We start from the raw sequence: 6,026 nt of genomic DNA on the forward strand, positions 1-6,026 counted from the left end.
ACAGCAGCAGCGGGAACAGGAGGAAGCACCCTGCTTGCTTTTCAGCCAGCTTTTGGCCTCTTTTCTCCAGAGAGAGATGGAGAGTTGAACTTTGTTTTCCTGGAACTTTGGTTTTTTCCTTACTTCTCTTCTGGACTGTTTCAACATCAGAACACCTCGGGAGAGTCCTCCACCGAGGCCCAGCTCCGAGGAGGAGGAGAGAGACCACCTCTACAGAAGGACTCTGAAATTTTCCCAGGTTTCTCTCAGCAGAGCAAAAGGTTTTATTATTTAGCATTATTATCCTTTTCCTGTGTGTTTGTTAAATAAATAGTTTTTATCTCTTTCACTTTCCTCCGAGGAAAATTTATTTTTTCTCGAACCTGGTAGGGGAGGGCTGGTTGTGACCTGCCTTCTCTCAGAGGATATTTTTCTTCCAAATTTGTCTGAACCGGCACACACGGTGCTTGCAAAATGCCTGGGGTGGGAGAGAGACAGGACCTTCCCTGGGTTCAGATTCTTGTTATGAAATGGTTCTGTGCTGTTGGCACCCTGGGGTCCAGGAGTGGATATGTGCTGGAAAGATGAACCTGCCTTGTTGCCCTGCACTCCCACCCCCTCCCCAGGTACCAGCGCCTCCCCACACATCAGAACATACAGAAATATTAAGCATCTATTTAATTTCCCAACAAAGTACTGTGAGATTCAGTTCCCCTCTGTCCCCCAGCATACCACAGCCGCCTCTTCACTGGGGCTGACACGGGATGGCTCCCTGTTCTCCCTGGTCCTTTTCTCCACAGTCCAGACAGTCTCTAGGCTGCTTGGGGAAGGCAGAATGAAGAACGTCAAGCCAGTAAGTCTCCTAACCATTCTGCTATGTGAGGAATGAATCCAAGAGCCTTTGCACACTATTAATCTTTTCCAGTTCCTAAGAAAGCAAACTATCTCCTCCCGCTCCCATAAATTCAACCTCTTTCTCCAGCTTCTCCCCTGGTGTTTGAACTGTTCGCCAAAAGCTTTATTAAAACCTACAAGATGCAGTTTTGTTCTTAACTGAATCCTAAACAACTGTGCTAGGTGGAGAAGAAACATTTGGTGCTGTCAGCTTTAGAGCATTTTTGTGTGTAGTCCATGGCCACTTGTCAGCCAGGGACCAGCCTCAGCCCCCCACTGAGCCCAACAGGACCTTTGCTCTGCTCCCCTGAGGTTGGGAGATAAATTCAAGCCGGCCAAACCTCATGGCCTCATGTCCAAGAGCACCTGGCAATAATCCGTATGGGGGGTAGCAGAAGGGATATTCCCCTGGATACAGTGTGGTCCTGTTGGCACCTCGCCCTCCTGTGCCACGCCATGGCAAATGTTTGCAGCTTGCCAGTGGCCTTGGGGACAAGCTGTGCTGGGCAGCTCCCGTGCCCTGGCAGCTTTCCTGCCACCCCTTCTCCTGCTCTGAGTGGAGAGGCTTCTGCTACAAACCCTCTGCCTGTCCCCTTGGCGTGACCTGGGCAGTGCCACCACTGGGGGATCTCCCCAAAAACAAAGTTAAGCTGGAAACTAGATGAGAGGATGGGCAGAGCCACTTATTTTCCATTGTTGGTCCCAGTCAGAGGAACACTGGACAGATCCCCTAATTTCTCCACACTGCTGCAGCTGGGAAAGTCCAAGCCAACAACCTGACACTTGGCTGGGTACAAGTGCAGCATGGAGTGTTTTCAAGACTCCATAGACAGCCCCGGAGCTGTCAGCTACGGGAAATAAACTTCTGTGCTATTTATGGACATCTGTTGTGCTCTGATTCAGGGGTGGAAGGCTGCAGCGGTGCCTAAAACATTTCACTGGGAGGCAGAAGCAGCTCCTGGGAAGCCACAATCAGTCTGAATTTTCAAATAATACTATTTGAAAAAATACGTTTGCTCTTTCAGAGAATGAATTAAGAACTTGAGCAAAACTGCTAAACATAAAAATTCCTGAACATCTGGAAAGAATTAGTCAGGAAGATGCTTGGGACAGGGAGCTCAGGCAAGTTCAGGAGACACCTACTGCAGATCTGTGTCCCCAGGAGGAGGGAAAGGGTTGGGGGGAAAAGCAGGAAGGGAGGATTGAAATAAAGCCTCTGCAGGACAGGCAATGAGAACAGGCTCTGTCCACATGCAGTACAGGCAGCCCTAGAGGGTCTGTGGGGGGTAGGGGGTTAGGGGCCAGTCCACATTGGCAAAGAGCTCACCAGGCAGCTGCTCGTGCCTGTCCTTGCAAGGGCAGACAAGGGCCCTGTGCTGAGCATATCCCACGTGGGAAAGCTCATCACTGCTGCAGGCCAGATGTGTCCCCGCTCACTGCACACCCATCAGATCAGCAGAATTTGCCCTGCTTTGGAGCTCAACTGCTCAACAGGGCAAAAGCTATGACAAAGTCAAAAGCACAAGAGAAACACTGAGCTGGAAGTGGGGAACAGAGCAAAACAGCCAGCTAACAGGGAGTGGAGAATGTCTGCTGTATTTCGGAGCAGGTAAGTACTCAGGCAGACCATCAGCAAAGTCGCAAAGGAGTTCTGCTTCAGGCCAAGGTGAAAGTCTCAAAGAATAAGCACAAAAACCATAGGGACTTGTGAAACCCATGCTTGGTTTATTAAATGAATCACAAAGCTTTTTATCACATATTTCTGCCTCCGAGTCACTTTTTACACTTCAGTTCAGGTGCCAAATCTTTTGTCTTTTCCATAACTGTGAACTCTTGTAATACACTCAGTTTTGGAATCTGTTTCAAATCCATGAGCTTATGCTGAAGCAAAGCTTTTGCATTTGTTTTGGAAGTCTGGTGTTACCAACAGCAGGTCCCCATATCTGAGCAGAACTGCAAAGGTCCCACTGCACCAGAAGCCAACACTCACCCTTGTGGGAGAAAACAAAACAACCATATACGAGTCAGGTGCTCCTTATAAATGTTTGTGGGTATTTGAATTTAATAACTGAATTTAGTTTGTGTTTTTCCTGTAAGTGAAGAATAACTGTTTTCCAATGGAGTTAGCAGGAGGTAAAGCTGAAAATCAAAGCGTGAGCTTTGTGTTTCCTGACAATTTTCCTTTAACCTTTAAGGGAGCTCCAGCTGCACTTTATTGCATTCCTCAAAGACAGATCTCCATGCAAGAATACTTTAAGAGCTCTATTCCAAAAATAAAGGTACTTGGATTTATTTTTATGGTTACATATTTTTTACCAGTTGGTCTCAGAGCCCTTAGGGTTGCCTTACCCACAGCCCCACTACGGTGCAGCACAGCCTGGAGTCCCTGACCCCACATTTGGCTCCCCAGGCAGCTGGAGCAGCAGGTGCTGCTCTCACTCACCTGCCTCCTGTCCCAGTACTCAGGAAGGTGCTGAAATCCAGCACCCAGAGACATCCCCATGCTGCACACAGGTGTCTGACTCAGCCATGCAGGCTGCCAGGCAAGGAGGAGCAGGAGGGGCCTTTCCACCTGCGTGCTGACAAGTGCACCACTGAAAGACTGAATGCCCACCCTGGCTGTGTTCGTGGGGGAACCTTCAAATCCCCAGTGCCTCCCAGGCAAATGGCAACTGAAGGGAGCTCTGCGCATGCAAGGAACCATGTCCTTGTTAGCAATGGGGCCCCTGGCAGCCATCCTGACAGAACATCCAGATCTGGAATGGAACAAGCCCACAGCTGATCCCACTTAGAGCGCTCTGATGCAGAGACTCACTCGCACCCTGCAGAACACTGCAGACAAATGCAACAGATGAGATGGCCCATCAACCAGGAACAGCACAGAGCAATTAATCACACCAAAACTTCAATGAGCACCTCCTTCACCCTATTTCAGTCAGTCAGAGTCAGGACATAGCCACTTTCAATGCAGGAAGTTCCCTAAGCACTTTCATCTATTGTCAGCACAAAGACAGACGTCAGGGGCCAAACATCTGGGAGAAGCAGAAGGGCCACCACTGAACTGTGCTGAACGTCTTCCAGCATTTAAACCCATTTGTTCATTGTGCAGCTGTCCTGAGGAGAGGCTGACAGCAGAGGGGTGTTGAAGGGTTGTATAGCATGTGCACATGTAAAGACAATTCTGTATCCAAGCACACCGTGATCTGTTGGTTTGTGATGATACATCAAGGCCTGAGCAAGGATGACATCCCTGATTCACTCTGAGGCATCAGCCTTGGCACACTTCAAACCCTGTGTAAGGAGCACAAGGCTGTACAGCCACATGAGCCCCCACCAGGACCCTGAGCCCTGCCAGGAGCAGAACCCACCTCACCTCCACCCTGGGCAGAGCACCCAGCGCCAGGAGCAGGACAGCAGTTTTCTCTGCAGGTGGTTTTCTTTACACTTAGAACTGTGTGTGAAGCCTTACCTCATGAAGCCCCTATCCCTGATGGGAGCACTGGCAGCCTCAGCCCCCAGCCAGCACTCCCACCGCCCTCCGCAGGTCCCACAGTGCCCTCAGGTGGCCGCAGGGACAGCCCAGGTTGGAGACACAGAAACGTGAGCACAAACACACCCACAATGTGTCCAATGCAATTCTTTATTGGCTTTCTCTGAGAAGCTGCAGCTCCTTACCAAATACGTTATTTAGAGACAAACATCAATATCCCACTGCTTCCCGGGAACGTTCAGAGGATCAGTGCCATGGCCAACAAAAGGTGTCCCTGAACTGGCAGCAGCTGCTACCAGAGAGTGATGTTTTAAGACTGATTTCAGTGGGCTCTGGCAGAGGTAACAAAGCAGTGTACTGTTAACATCCTTGAAAACTGCCCATGTCAGAACTCAGGCATCCATGTACCTCCATAATTACATTTTCAAGCCAGATTTGCTCCTTTCTACTCCATGCCCAGGTGGGATGAATGCAAACACACTGCTCAAGGACATGAGGCGACTACTGTTTGTAAGCCCTAATCTGACATCTTTTCTTTATTTGTAAGAACGGACCCCAAATATCCTTCATGGCACCAGCCTGAAGGACTCTGTTACACATCTGCAGCACATCATGTAAGTAAGTATCAATATTTTTTCCATGATACAAAACATCCATGTCAGGAGTAGGAAAGGACAAGTTCCACAGCTGGAGGTGACTTTCTTTTATTCTCATGGCTTTTTCAGCTCAGCCCCTTCTTCAGACACAAAGGCCATTTCCACTCGAAAATGGCACAATTCAAGCATTTCATGCTGAGGCCAAGAATCAACTCACTCAGCTTCCAAAAGCACCAGAAGAGCTCCCTCAGTTCCTCATTCCCTTTGCAGCATCCCAGAGCACGCCAGAAGCTGGTTAGTGCCAGTCCCTGCTGCCCTGTCAGGAGCCAGGTGAGCAGCTCACCTCCCGATGGTTGTCCACAAACAGTGAGACCTTCAGGAGCGTATCTAAGTTGGAGAGAAAACAACAACCCTGTCAGCTTAATGTACTTTACCTGTATTCTGTACTCCCAAAAACCTAACTTGTTTCTAAAGGCAATAAAAAAAAGCGTAGGTAAAACTGACTGAGCAGTGAAATGGGTCACCAAGCCCTTGCTACACTGTGAGGCAGGATGGTGCTTCCAGCTGCGTCCAGGTGTGATGGTGAGTACTTTCAACTGAAGCTGACCAAGATTTCAGAGAAGGTCACAAAGATCAACTGAGTGGGGTCACCCACTGCTGCTGAGACCAGCACAGCCAGCACGGCCAGGTCTGTGTGCTGTTCCCAGGGGACATCAGCACGGAGCCCTGGGAAAGACAAAGCACGGAGCTACCTTGAATGACGTCTTCTTTGTAGGCTCCTCGGGTCTTTGTACACGGAGCTACCTTGAATGACGTCTTCTTTGTAGCGTTCCAAAATCCTCTCCCAGGACTGCGGGAGGGCTTCCAGGTCTGCCAGGCTGCCCAAGCTGAGGCGCTGCAACAGCAGTTTGCTCTCCAAGTACCTTCGTGCCTGGTAAGGACCACAACGAGAAAATGGCCCCTCCAGCGCTGTCCTAACACCCCCCAGCGCTGCCCAGAGACCCCAGCAGGATACAGGTGCCGGTAGTAGCGCTCCACGTCCTGCAGCCCCTCCAACACGTCGGCCA

General features: G+C 49.9%; 1 long non-coding RNA gene across 1 annotated transcript; it reads right to left on the reverse strand.

The window, feature by feature from the left end:
* Positions 1–4,494: 4,494 nt before the first annotated feature.
* LOC103616874 lies at positions 4,495–6,026 on the reverse strand. Its single transcript, XR_552338.2, has 3 exons — positions 5,975–6,026; positions 5,764–5,882; positions 4,495–5,346 (listed from the first exon to the last, which is right to left on the reverse strand). It is a non-coding gene; the product is annotated as an uncharacterized LOC103616874 (long non-coding RNA).

This window comes from Corvus brachyrhynchos, unplaced genomic scaffold (genome assembly GCF_000691975.1).
Source record: "Corvus brachyrhynchos isolate BGI_N302 unplaced genomic scaffold, ASM69197v1 scaffold65, whole genome shotgun sequence".
Taxonomy (NCBI): Eukaryota; Metazoa; Chordata; class Aves; order Passeriformes; family Corvidae; genus Corvus; species Corvus brachyrhynchos.